The sequence below is a fragment of the Delphinapterus leucas genome, chromosome 17 (assembly GCF_059928025.1).
Source record: "Delphinapterus leucas isolate spDelLeu-1000000601 "Yukka" chromosome 17, BTC_Dleu_Yukka2, whole genome shotgun sequence".
Taxonomy (NCBI): Eukaryota; Metazoa; Chordata; class Mammalia; order Artiodactyla; family Monodontidae; genus Delphinapterus; species Delphinapterus leucas.
Genome location: NC_143145.1, coordinates 52,166,933 through 52,181,195, shown reverse-complemented (window position 1 = coordinate 52,181,195; position 14,263 = coordinate 52,166,933). Strand labels below are relative to the sequence as shown.

Below are 14,263 nucleotides of genomic sequence, written 5' to 3'. Positions count from 1 at the left end.
AGATGATGTAAGAAATATAATCTAGATATCTCTTCTACAGGATCACCAGCCATGTCTCAACTAACTTGTATCAGTGGAGACTCTCAGACATACATATTTATTTATTATAAAACTCTTCGGTACTGATCGTTAGGTAATTCTGGTAAATGTTGGCGCGTAATAATAGTTAAGAATGTCAACCCCACTTCATTTCAGCTTGATACGCTGCAGGAAAGCACAAATTAGATGAAAGCAATTTCCCCAAGAACAACTCACTTCCTTGAGATGAGAGATAAACTTGGATGAACAATGATTTGTCACAATTTATTTTTGAGGGTAGTGGTTTAAAAAAAGTGCTAATGTAATCTTTTCAGAATGAATCCTTTTAAAAATGCATTAATTCTCCAGTGAATATAGCTTATAATTAAAAACCTATACATATAATTTTACTTTCCTAAATTTTTACATATGACCATATATAACAAATAATGAAATCTTAAAATCTTCGTAATCTTTAAAATTTGATGGCCTTTAAATCTGAATTTGGATTTGCTGAGTCTGACAGATTATTATTAGTGACTCTATTGGGTACCACCAATTCAGATTCAACATTATTTCTGCAAGTCTCAGAAGCATTAAGTTTTGTGAATGGATAGAGGGTATTAGCATCCTGGTTGTTTTTCACTACATTGAGATTACCAGAGAACCTGAATGTGAAAGATCATGGAGAGGAGTATAAGAAATGGCACTAAAGGTATCACTGACTTCTCTCTATTTACTCAGATTCTGCAGTATACAACAGAAGGAACAAAGCAGGTTCTGTTGCCGCTACTGTTGCAATGACCAAGGATCCTCAGTCTCATAGCCATTGCAGTCCATTGTTTAAGATGTGAGCTTGTTGTTGCTTATTCAGGCAAAAGTCAGAATGCTTATTTGTTTTATGTCTGTTTTTTAATGAGGGTTTGATTAGACAGAATAAAGACAAAAGAAAATAGGAGAAATGTTTATTAATAGGTCCCTCCATCCCTATCAACCAAAGAAAAGGCATACCTTAAAATATTGTTGTGAAATGTCTAGGGTGTGTCTGTCTGTGTTCTTGCAACCCTTCACCTTTAAGTAGCTTTTCAAAAATATGTTATAAACATGTTGCTTCACCCTTGCCCTTTTAGCCTGTTAATGTCTAATTTAAGTAAAGCAGGATGCAATCCCCAGCAAGTTATCTCTTTCTCCTTTTTTGGACCATGCAAATCAAAACAGTCTTCTTCTAAGGAGGGTAGTGAAAAGTTTTGCCAGTTGTGTTCATACTTCAGCTATTCCAACACTCTTTAGTTTAGCTGAAATGAGACATTCTCATCTTTGGGCTTTAATTATTCTGTTTCAAAATAAATTTTAAAAGATAGTCTAAAGAGAAACTAAGAAAAAAAAATAAAATAAAATATTTACCATAATGCAGGTACATAAATATTAACTAAAAATAGTTTTAGATTAAAAATTAATCTTTTTTGTTTTAAAAATTGATCTAATTAAATTTAAGATTAGGCTGGATAGAAATGATCCATTGCTGAAGCTTAAAAAAAAAACTAGCTATAAATGTTACTAGTTTTCCACACTGTTGTTACAAGACTTGACTGACATCCGTGATGTATTCTGTAATATTTTTGAAATGATGAAATGTGTGATCCAGAGACTTGAAATATTTCAATACTTCTGTATAGGAATTTTCTTCCATGAACTAGAAATGAAAAAGTGAGAATGTTTCCTTGCTCAAATCACATTAAATGGATTCCCTTATATTACTTGCATTCATTTTTAAGATAGTCATAAATGGTTACATAAAATACAGGAATACTATCTGTTGAAGAAGTTTATGGTTTTTATAGTCAATGTATGTATTCCAATTATAAATGTTTCTGCATAATCTCTGACCCAACCATACCATTCCATGCCACTCCAAGAATTCTTCCATCAAAAGTAAAAGCTCCAGCACATAAAGACATGAACCTCTATGTCCATTACCACATTTCTTGAAATCATAAAACTGTTTGGAACTTAATAAATGTTTATCAATGGGTTTTGACTGAATGAAATTATGGCTCACTCATAGTACACATAACTGGGCATCTACTAAAGGTAATATGGTAGTGATATGTGCTAGATATCATTAATATAATAGAAACACAATGTACTAAAAGTGTTTTGCAACTAAAAATCACTATACATTGTGTGGCTTTACAAAGGAATGAAATGCTGACACATGCTATAACATGGATGGACTTTGAAAACATTATGTTAAGTGAAAGAAGCCAGACACAAAAGGACAAATATTGTATGATTCCACATATATGAGGTAGTTAGAATAGGCAAATTATAAACCCATAAAATAGAACAGAGTGAACCGGAGGCTAAGGGGAGGGGAGAAATAAGGGCTTATTGTTTAGTGAGTACAGTTTCTGCTTGGGATAATAAGAAAGGTCTTAACATGGATAATGGCAATGGCTGCTCAACATTGTGAATGGACTTAATACCAATAAATGATACACTTAAAAATGGATAAAATGGTAAATTTTATGTTATGGGACATTTTACCAAAATAAAAATAAACTATAACATAAAGTAAAAATTTACCTCTTACTAGGCGTATTATGAAGTTTGCATAAAATTGCACTTATTTTAGGAGCTTATATGGTTATTATCATATTTGGGGATGTGTAAAGAAATCAACAGCTTAAGTTGTCCTCTTGAGTTCTTTCTCTCCATCTTTCCAACCCGGTGTTTTCTAGATTAATGGTTTTGTCACGCCTCTCTTTGAATACTAGCATCAGTAGGAACGCTAGCTAGTGCTGGTTTCCTTAAGTATCAGCTAAAAATTTTAATGTATTTTTATGCTGGTAATTGTTTTAGAACCTGGGAGGGATGTCATTGTTTTCTTAACTTGGCAAAAGCAAATATATTACTGTAGACAGCATTACTAGAAAGAAATAGTAACTTGGAAGTAGACGTATGTCCATCCTAAGAAAACTGAATATATTTCACACTAGACCACACCACTCAACTGCTGGCAATGTTCTTCTACATACTTGGCAGTATAGTACTCTAAGTCTGAGAACTGTTTCTTTTTTGTAAAAATGGTTTTGATTGGAAAACCCTGAATAAATCATTTGGAATGTGTAACGTTTAGAGCTCCTTCTGGGATTCCTTTTCCATGAATCAAGGTTCTTTGATTCACTATTCTCCTTGGCACTTGCTTCCTAGTCATCTCAGCAGCCTTTGTGCCAGTGCTAATGAAGAGCTCTCATTTTAGGTCCTAAAGCAGGGAGAACAATAAAAGGAGAACCTCATTTCAAGTACCACAAATGTCTGGGCTATAAAGGACACACATATTGTCAAAGTAAGCCCAGAGTGGGGTGACATCACCAAGGTCATTCCGGGCTCCACACACCCCCCAAGGAGGAACAACGAACTATTATTTGGAAACAGGACACTATTTGAGAGGATCCTAGAACATGGAGGTGAGGCTGAAGCACCCCCGTGCACCACAGAGACCAAGACAGACTGCATTAGAAGGGTGAGAGAAGGAGCTACACGTTGACCACATTGCCCCTCCCCCAGGCCAGTGGAGCACCAGGGGTGAGGTCTCCCCTGAACCTCTGGTTCCTCCAGTAGGAGAAGAGAACTGGGGGACAGCAAGCACTACCACTAGCATTGGGGTTGCTTTATGGGAGCCACTGCTCTAATCTGCTCCACTGGGATTGCAGGGAAACCTGCAGGGTTTGACCACTAAAAGTTGGACTGTGATGAAGGGGGAAGGGGCATGCAATAGCCAGCACATGGATTGTGACAGATGGAATTCATACCTGCAGTGCCCAAGTAGTGATCATAACTGGCATCTTTGCTTATCTACAGAGCCAGGTTGGCGGGGCACTACAACCAGGGAACTCAGCAGGGTACAGATCCACCTGATACGTATCTGGCCCTTGAGCCTGGTTTGCCCACACCCAGGGAAAGAGCAGAGTCACAGCCCACCCAGTGTGGAGAGTGTCTTCTGGCCATCTGACCAAAAGGGCTGGCAATAAATCCTGGAAGCTATTTGGCCCAGTCGTGCTCCAGTCGCTCCAGCCAAGTGGCAGGCAGCCAGAGCTCATCACTGGCTCTGGCACAAAGCAGAGCCAGTACCAGGTGTGGAGGGATCCTGTATCGTGCACAGGCAGGGAGATTAATTCATATCCAAGGCTGAGAGTAGCTCCCAGCTCCTCCCAACTCGGGAGCCTGTTTGAGAAATTAAGAGTAGCCTGCAGTGGCCCCTCCTCATCCCACCCAGGCAAAGGAACTGGGACTAGCCCCATCCCATCTGCTGTGGATGTACTGTGGCCCATCTGACTAGAAGGATTGGTGACAACTCCTAGAAACCGTGCGGCCCAGCAGTGCTCAAGCCTAGAGAACCGTAGGCAGAGCTGAGAGTCTGCAAAGCAAAGCCAGTGGCCTTGTTCAGCCACAGAACATGGGGTGTGGATCAGCTTCAGTTAAGGCAACAAAGAACTTTACTGGCTTTAGAGCTGCTTCTTCTGCTGCACCCAGGCAGGAAATCTAATTCATAGCCCTACTCATCACTGAATACAGCCTTCAGCATGTCCAACTGGGGAACCTAACCAGAGAGCATGGGAAGCTGTACAGCCCATTAAACAGCCCTAGATACAGTGGCACTTGAACAGACAGCACAGCCTGTGGCCTCCCCCATCTGCAGGGCAAAACCAGTGTCCTCACCTGACCAGGGAATTAAGTGCACACTCTGGCCTGATTTGGGTCCCAAACAATGAACTATACAGGCTCTGGGTCCTGTCCAGAGCCAGGTCCTATACAGGCTCTGATTCTCTGCCACGAAACTAATTCATAGCCCCATCTACTACTACTACTGAATATAATACCCAGTAAAGTCTGGAGGAAGAGCCCAATTACTCAAATATGCAGATACCAATGTAAGGAATCAAGGATCACAAAAATTAGGCAAATATGACACCACCAAAGGAAAGTCATAAAACTCCAATACCTGACCTTAAAAAAATGAAGATCTATAAACTATCAAAGAATTCAGAATAATCCTCCTAAGGAAGTTTAGTGAACTACAAGAAAGCACAGACAACTAAGTGAAATTAGGAAAACAATGCATGAACAAGACAAGAAGTTTGACAAGGAAATAGCAACATCAAAAAAACAGGAACACTAGATTTTAAAAATACAATAACTGAACTGAAGAATTCAATAGAAAGTTTCAAAGGTGGATTCGACCATGCAGAAGAAAGAATCAGCAAACTGGAGGATAGGACATTAGAAATTACCCAGTGAAAGGAACAAAAAGGAAAAGAATAAAAAGAGTGAAGAAAGCCTATGGAAATTATGGGACACAAGAAACTAAACAATGTTCATGTTATGGGAATTCCAGAAGAAGAAAGAGAGAGAGAAAGGGGAAAAAAAGTATATTTTAAGCAATAATGGATGAAACCTTCCCAAACCTAGGATGAGAAATGCACATCCAGATCCATGAAGCCCAATCAAGCCCAAATAGGTAGAACTCAAATAGGGCTACACTGAGACACATTGAAATTAAATCGTCAAAATTTAAAAACAAAGAAAGGATTTTAAGACCAGCAAGAGAAAAGAGAGAAGTTACATACAAGGGTACCCTGGGATGGTTGGATACTCACATGTAAAAGAATGAAATTGGACCAATATCTTATACCACTCACAATACTGACTTGAATTGGATTAAAGACTCAAATGTAAGACCCAAAACTATGCAATTGCCAGAAGAAAACATAGGAATAAAGCTCATTACATGGGTTTGGTAATGACTTTTTGGATATGACACTGAAAACACAAACGACAAAATAAAAAATAAACAAATGGAACTACATCAAACTAAAAAGCTTCTGCACAGCAAAGAAAAACAAAAACAAACAAAATCAACAAAGTGATTGAAAAGACAACCTCTAGAATGGGAAAAAATATTTGTAAACCATATATCTGATAAGGGTTAACAGCCACAATAAATTAAATATTCAAACAAATCAATAGCAAAAAAAAAAAAAAACCCAATTAAAAAATGAGCAAAGGACCTGAATAGACATTTCTCCAAAGAAGACACACAAAAAGCCAACAGGTACATGAAAAGATGCTCATTACCACTAGTCATTAGGGAAATGCACATTGAAACCACACTGAGATATTACCTCACACCTGTTAGAACAGTCATCCTCAAAAAGTCAATAGATAACAAATGCTCATGAGGATGTGGAGAAAAGGGAACGCTTGTGCTATTGGTGGGATTGTAAATTGGTAAAGCCAGTATGGAAATCAGTATGGAGGATCCTCAAAAATTAATACTAGAACTACATATATCTAGCAACTCCACTTCTGGAAATATATCCAAAGAAAATGAAAACACTAACTCAAAAAATATCTGCACCCCCGTGTTCATAGCAGCATTATTTATAATAGCCAACACGTGGAAACAACCTAAGTGCCCATTGATGGACAAATGGGTAAAGAGGTTGTTTTATATATTTATAGATATATACATATCATATGTACATACACACACACACTGAAATATTATTCATCTATAAGAAAACAAAGAAATGCTACCATTTGAGACAACAGAAATGGACCTTGAAGGCTTTATGCTAAGTTCAATAAGTCACAGAAAGAAAGACAAACACTATATGATCTCACTTATATGTGGAACCTAAAAAAAAAAAAGAAAACAATCATAGAAAAAGAGATCAGACCTGTGGTTACAGGAGACAGAGGGTCAGGGGAGGGGAAATTGGAGGAAGATGGTCAAAGGTACAAGCTTCCAATTGTAAGATAAATACATACTATGGACATAATGTACAACACGATGACTACAGCTAAGACTGACGTGTGATATAAAGAAAAATCGTTAAGAATACATCCTAAGCATTCTCTTCACAAAAAAGTATTATTTGATCTCACTTATATAAATTTCTATGTTTGTGTGAGAGAGGACAGAATACAAAAATGCAAAAAGAAAAGTTGTCAAGTACGAAGCTGCTTAGGTTTATATCTCAATCTATAACAGATAACAATTTGTTTAATTTTAATAGGTACAAAAATAAATATTAAGCATAGAACAAGCAAAAAGAAAAACTGAGCCCAGCGTAGATGTCCTTAAAGCATTTGCAAAGGAGGCCTTTATTAGGTCTGTAAACACCTGCAATTACAGGCAAAATTCTATGTGTGTGTGTTGTGTATGTACTAGGGGAGTGGATGCATAGCCTTTATTGAATTATTCAAGGGGATGTTAAGACCCAAAAGTTTAAAACGCGCTGGAAAGCCTGATCACAAAACAATTTTAAACTACTCTGATTATGTTTTTATAGTTTTCCTTCACTCGTTAACACTTCAAAGAACAGCATGTTAATGTGGAAAGAATCTCTGCCATTTAGGTAAGATCTCTGAGTCTCAGTGTAAAATTAGCATATAGTAGAAGGATGAAATTATATACCATAGATGAAGGTACCTAGCAGAGTACTTTAAAACTAGTACTTATTTATGCAAGACATCTTCCCCTGCTTACTTGTTTTCAGTAGAACGAAAGCATACTGAAAGCTGGTACGATGTCTTCTTTAACATTTTGTTTTGTAACGCTTACTGTGCTGTTTGATGCGGATGAGCCAATATCCACTTAAGGGCATGTAAGCTCACAATAACTTTTGTTGAATATAACTGTTTGAATGTACTTTCACTATATTATTATATAGGGATTTTAAACTAAAACACACTTGCACACATTATTTAGAGCCTAACTTGGATATTAGAGTAGGTGGATATACACCCCCGGAAAATAATAGCTAATTTCTTCACTAAAATCAAATTGCTGAACAACTACTTTGAATATACATAGCTAGGCACTGTATTATGAGTTGCAGGTAATAAAAAGTTGTTAGTCAAAGACTCTGCTCTCTAGGGTTATTTTAGAACAGCAAATCACGTTCAAACTAAAGGATAGACCAAAATAGAAAGTGCCATAGGAATTTAGACAAGGGAGAAACACATCTGAAATGAGAAAGAAGGTGGGTATGGGGAAGGGTTCATGGAAGAGGCAGTGTATGATGTGAGCAAGGTTTCACCGTGTAGCAGGGTGAGTGAAAGGAACAAATGAAGACATATAGTCGTGATATCATGAGGCACAAACTACAAATAAATATCACTTGTTCTAGGCTGGTCTTGAGGTAATTTAAGGGGATTAGTGAGAAACTAGATAAAGAGATATCTCTTTATATATTACTTATTATAATACTTTTGAACACAAGTATTTAATGTAAAAAAAAAGAACAATATAGGGATAGGAGATTAGGAGGTACAAACTATTATTATAAAATGAGCTATAAGGATATATTGCATAGCACAGAAAATATAGCCAATATTTTATAATAACTATAAATGGAGTATAACCTTTAAAAATTGTGAGTCACTACATTTTACACCTGTAACTTATATAATATTACACATCAACTATACTTCAATTAAAAATGCTATTTTAGTGAATAAAACACTAAGCAGTAAAATTTTTAAAAAAGAACTTAGAAGAGAACTTAAAAATAAAGACATAAAACACAGGTTGAGGGCTTCCCTGGTGGCGCAGTGGTTGGGGGTCCGCCTGCCGATGCAGGGGGCGCGGGTTCGTGCCCCGCTCCGGGGGGATCCCACGTGCCGTGGAGCGGCTGGGCCCGTGAGCCCTGGCCGCTGGGCCTGCGCGTCTGGGGCCTGTGCTCCGTCCGCGGCGGGAGGGGCTGCAGCAGTGAGAAGCTCACGTGCCGCAAAAACAACAACAACAACAAAAAAACAGTTTGAAACAGCGCAGAAATCTGGCAATTAAGAGGCCATTGAGAACTTTCAAAATAGCACTTTTTCTACCCATTCTCAGTGGAGGCAAAGCCTTATTAATCCTACTATTTCTTTTTCTGTTTTTCAAAATCTCAGGATAAGTCTATTTCTATTGTAGCGAATGGCAGTAATGCAGCACCAGAAAATGCCTTTTGTAAGGAGAGGGCAACTTTGAATCCTAAATCGGTACTCAAGTCTTAAATTACTGATAACACTGACCACCCACCAGACTAAATGTTGTTTTTTACGTGATTGGAAAGCAACAGATTGATTTCAATTCTGTCTTGTGAAATCGACAAAAAAGGTCCTACAGTTCATTTAGCATGTAATAGCGTACATCCTTCTATTTGGTATTACTCCTCCTTAACACGGGCCAAGTAATTTTTCCTTTCTCTGGGAAACGTTTTGAAAAAAGGAAATACAGTCATAAATCAGTTTCGGTTAGGAAATCAACTATGTCTACCTAGGGCTTTGAATTTAGAAACTTTCCTCAGAAACTGTTTAAATATAAGGAAGTCCAAATTCAGAAACACCTTAAATTTAATTATCTTAGTTGCACTAAAATAACAAATTATATTTTCTATCTTGTTTTCTTTCTTCCCCAGAAGGTTTCTCCAACCCTAATCCATAACTTAGTGCATCCATCTCACCTATAAAATCACTGGCAGGTATGATGCCAGCTTTGGCGGCTCCAGTCCCTTAATCCTGCCCCATTTCTTGCCAAAGAATTCAGTTTCTTCAGAAACCAACTAACAGACATTTCAATTTCTAACCATCATTAGCATATTTTCATGTACTAATACTCAACATAAAAACACCTCTTAAAATTACAGAAATTTTTACTGTACTTAAGATCAATTGCACTAACCTGTATTTCATAAACCTTGGGCTACTTTCTTAAAAATGAATTATTATTTTAATATGTTTTTCACTTATGATTCAGAATAATTATTCATATAATTAAATATTTTACAATTAGGTAAGAAAGGTGGAAAACAGTCTTGCTATTCTTGTTCTTTGTTCTCTCTTCTAGTTGGTGTGCCTGAGTCAAAATTTTAGAATATTGAAAATTTAATATTTCAAACCCAAACCACATTTAAAGATAATAATAACAACCAGCCAAAAAAATTTCGGTCCAGAGGTTTGCATGGTCCGGGGAACAGTTCTTTGAGTGGGCCATTTGGAGTGGGATTTGCCCACCCCCCTCCACTCCTTCTGCCTCATATACTGAAGATAGAGACAAAGAAACAAACCCAAATCTTTCCAAAGTGTATTTATAGAGACTTTGTAATCAGAAAAACAATAATGATATATAATAGAAGTAACATGATTTTTCAGAACCAGTATCTTGTCCTAAAAGCAATATTTAAAAAAGAAGGTAAGGGGCTTCCCTGGTGGCGCAGTGGTTGAGAATCTGCCTGCTAATGCAGGGGACACAGGTTCGAGTCCTGGTCTGGGAGGAACCCACATGCCGCGGAGCGACTAGGCCCGTGAGCCACAGCTACTGAGCCTGCGCATCTGGAGCCTGTGCTCCGCAACAAGAGAGGCCGCCACAGGGAGAGGCCCGCGCACTGCGATGAAGAGTGGCCCCTACTTGCCACAACTAGAGAAAGCCCTCGCACAGAAATGAAGACCCAACACAGCCTTAAATAAGTAAGTAAGTAAATAAATAAATAAATAAAAAGAAGGTAAGAAGGTTAGCTATAAACCCTGGCCCTCTTTTTCATTGATCTCCTATTTTAATTTGTTAAAATAAAATCCATGGTCTTTTGAGTCAAACTGTATCTTTAATTTCAGATCTAAAGATAACAAATCTCTTTTTAAATGGAATATTGGCACACAGAAACCACACAGTCTGGCTTATTGCAACTGTTCTCTGTTGGTGAAGTGGCACATTTGCTATCCCCACCATAGCAATCTTCACCATTACACAGAATATCATTCAATTGTACAATCCCTAGGTGGGCAACAAGAATGGGCACTTGAGCTCAGCGGCAAGGTGTTTGTGGGGAAATCCTAGGTCAGAACCCCTAAAAGGGGAGACTAACATGAGGATGCCCAAATAACCTGAGGTTTACCTTGGCCACCTCCCCTGGCTTTCTGACTGTCTGTGGGAAAAGCCTCTCTGGAAACTCTTTTGAGGTTATTGGGGGAATCCTAGGACAAACACACTGCTTGCTTTTGCAGGAGGACTTGCCCCATACCCTACCCAGCTAGGTGTCTCACAACCTAGCTGGACTAAAAAAGCTTCAAGAAAAACGGGATAGACTGACATTTGCATTTCTACTTCCACCTATTCTTATGCACATGGAGCAAAATATGTAGGTATAGCCCTCTTTCTCACACCCCAACAGATTCTGCTGTCCTCCAAACCCATCTGGTAGCTGCACTGACTACAATGAAGGGAGTTACCGGAAACCATGTTGGTACTGGGCTTAAAGGATTTTTCATGCCATGCATTTTGGGGAAGGACACAGATAATAGTCCAAACGTGGTATAAGGCAATGCCCATTCTGGGTCCTTGAAAAATCAGTCACGGAACAGAGGTGGTGGACAGGAGCTGACAAGAGCCGGCTTGTTAATGGGCACAGCTTCCCCGGAGCAGGGTGGGGGGGAAATCAATGAAATGATTGACAAGAGAAGATGGTAAATGAAGGGAGAAGTGGGGACAAGCGCTGCTCAACCCAAGCTGAACTCCAGGAGGTAAGTTTCTCCTCTAATTTGAGATTCTTTCTAAAGGTTCAGTATTGAAGTGGGTGTTTGACGTTGAAATGTGCAGACCCATTCTGATAACTGGAAAGGGAGAAGACTGAGGAAGGCAAAAGGAGAGGGAAGATTTCCGATTACTTCTCCAGGCTGCTGACAAGAACCTGCTGCTCGCAAACCAGAAATTAACCAAGCGAAGGTGGAAGGTAGCAACGTAAAAGTGCAACTCAAATTATTTTACATTCTGAATCCTCTTCAATATCTAAGCGAGTGTGGCATAGCAATGGTTGATTATCTTAAGATTACAGAGGCTGACCGCCTTCTTTCTCTGCCCAGTAACACCGCTCCTCCAATAATCTCAAGCACTTGGCTCATTAACATTCAATTCCAGTTGTTGCTCCTTTTCCCATTGCAGAAGGCTGCAGGGATATTCCCCGTCTTCCCTCTGTATTACAAACCCCATTACTCATCAAGCAGAAAGCACCGCGCAGTGTGGCCGACGCTAATAATAGCCGGGCTGCTTACCTTCTCCGGAGGGATCGAATCAGCGCATGTCCCCGGCGCCGGCTGCCCCGGGGCCGCAGTGCCGCCGCGCCGGGTCTGTGCGTGGTCAGCTCGGCCGGCCGCCACCACACCTGCAAGCTGCAGCAGCTGCTTGCGCCGCCGAGCTCCGGCCGCAAGAAGTCATCCCCCGCGCCGGGCCGGATCGCCACATGCCGCGCCAGCCGCGGGGGGAGAGGGACCTCTACCGGCTGCGGGGACCGGCTCCTGGAAACTGCGCTCAACGATCGCTACCCTTCCCGGTTTTAGGGTTATTTTCTAGGAATGCTTTTACAGAAGAAGCGTCGCCGGCTGGTGGACCGAGAGAGAAGAGCCAGAGTGACTTTCTCTGCAGAGCTCCTTTCCTCTGAGCGCTCCCCTGTCACTCCCGGGGCATGGACAGCTCCATTCCGCTGTTTGGGTTTTCCACCCTCTTCATCTTCCTTATCTGTGCTGTTCATTTCGCTGAGTTTGAGAGTGGGATTAGCTTTTAAGATATCATTCAAACACTCCGAAAATATTTTAAATTGGCGACTAGTTTTTCTAAGCCTCTTGTAGCAAGCTCCACTTTCCCCCAACACACGCACACACACACACATACACACACACACACAGTTACTGGCACGTACACACCCAGCCAAACCACTCACAATGATGAAAGCTGGGACCTCTCGCCCTCTTGCCTACGTAATGGAACAGGAAACTCCCAAAGGAGTGGGGAAGTAGGACCGGCTAGCGAAAGCACTCGAGGAAAGAGAGAGGGGTCGCCCCAAGATTTTGTTGCTGTTTAGTGGTGTCCTTAGTGGACAGCTCTAACCCTAACCCAACTCTAACCTCTAACCTCCTGGCCTCGCCCCAGGTGGAATGGCTGGTCTCATGACAGCTGTAACATTTGGAAACCAAGAAGCTGAAGCCACATTAACAGATGGCTGCATCTCTTTCTTTCCCGAAGGATATATCAGAATTGGCTTTAAGAATAATATTAGCGTGTACGTATATAATAAGCCCTTTCCTTCTCTCTTTAAATTGGCACCAGCTATTAACAGGTTTCTCTCTCTCTCTCTCATCTTCCTCCCTTCCTCCTTCCCTCCCTCCCTCTCCTAAGCTGACCAGATCATCAGTTTCCGGACTTAAGGGGGAAAAATGGCCAAGGATGTGCTCTCTTTACAGCTGAACCAGGGTTTATTTTCCCAGTGTTGAGCCATTCCCAAGTAGAGAGGCTCTTTAACACGAAGGTTCTCTGTGAGTGAACTTCTCACATTCAGCTTGCTTTTGGAATTGCCCATCACTAGGTCCAGGCCAGTTTTATCCTTGGATTTGTCCAGCAACCTAAACAGTATAATTGCACAAGGCCAAGGCAGTACTTTTAATCTAGGAAGAGTTCCCAACTCTCTGTTTAGCAGTTCCAAAATTAGGAGGTAGTGTAGCAAACAGTTTCAGTGTACTGCAAGTGAAAAGTAGAATGGTTGTATGGTACAGAATGTTTTTAAGTGCATTGGTTGTTTACCCTTGTGATCCTCTCGCTGACTGACAGCTGCGGTTCCCTGTGGCAGCCCAGCATTAGAAGAAGAATATCATATTGCATGATAGCTGAGAAAAGATCAAAATTCAAAATTCGAAATCAGGTTTCTAATGAATGTGTATTGCTTTTGTACCACAGTAGTCAAAAAATTTTAAGTTGAATCATCGTTAAGTCTGGGGGTGTCTGTGTGTATATATATATATATATATATATATATGTACACATTCAAAATTCTAAGAATATAATATATAATGAAATATAATATATCCTACTATATATATTACGCTAAGAATGTATATGTATGTGCATACATATGTATGTATTTATGTATGCATTATATATATATATATTCTTAGAGTGTTCATCTAGCTTAGACCCTCACTCTGGATTTTCTGTTTTGTTGGAAATAATCTATAGTTCCAGATGATTAGTTAATAACACAACACAGAACATTACTAATTTTAAAAATTAGTTCCTTTTTCATAAGTCACTGTTTTTTTAACAAAAAATGTAAAAAAGAAAAATGAGTTTGAAGACTTCTTTGCTGTGGGCTGACTTTTGATATAGGCATGAAGATATGTTCTTGCCATCTCTTTGTTTCATAACATGTTT

At 39.5% G+C, this 14,263-nt stretch overlaps 1 long non-coding RNA gene across 1 annotated transcript in view; it reads right to left on the bottom strand.

The window, feature by feature from the left end:
- The window catches only part of LOC149747011 (uncharacterized), a 99,366-nt gene extending 85,529 nt beyond the window's left edge, over positions 1 to 13,837 (bottom strand). Inside the window, exon 1 of the long non-coding RNA XR_016388475.1 lies at positions 12,115 to 13,837. This is a non-coding gene — a long non-coding RNA (uncharacterized LOC149747011). The remainder of the gene's footprint in view (positions 1 to 12,114) is intronic.
- Between the last annotated feature and the right edge of the window lie 426 nt (positions 13,838 to 14,263).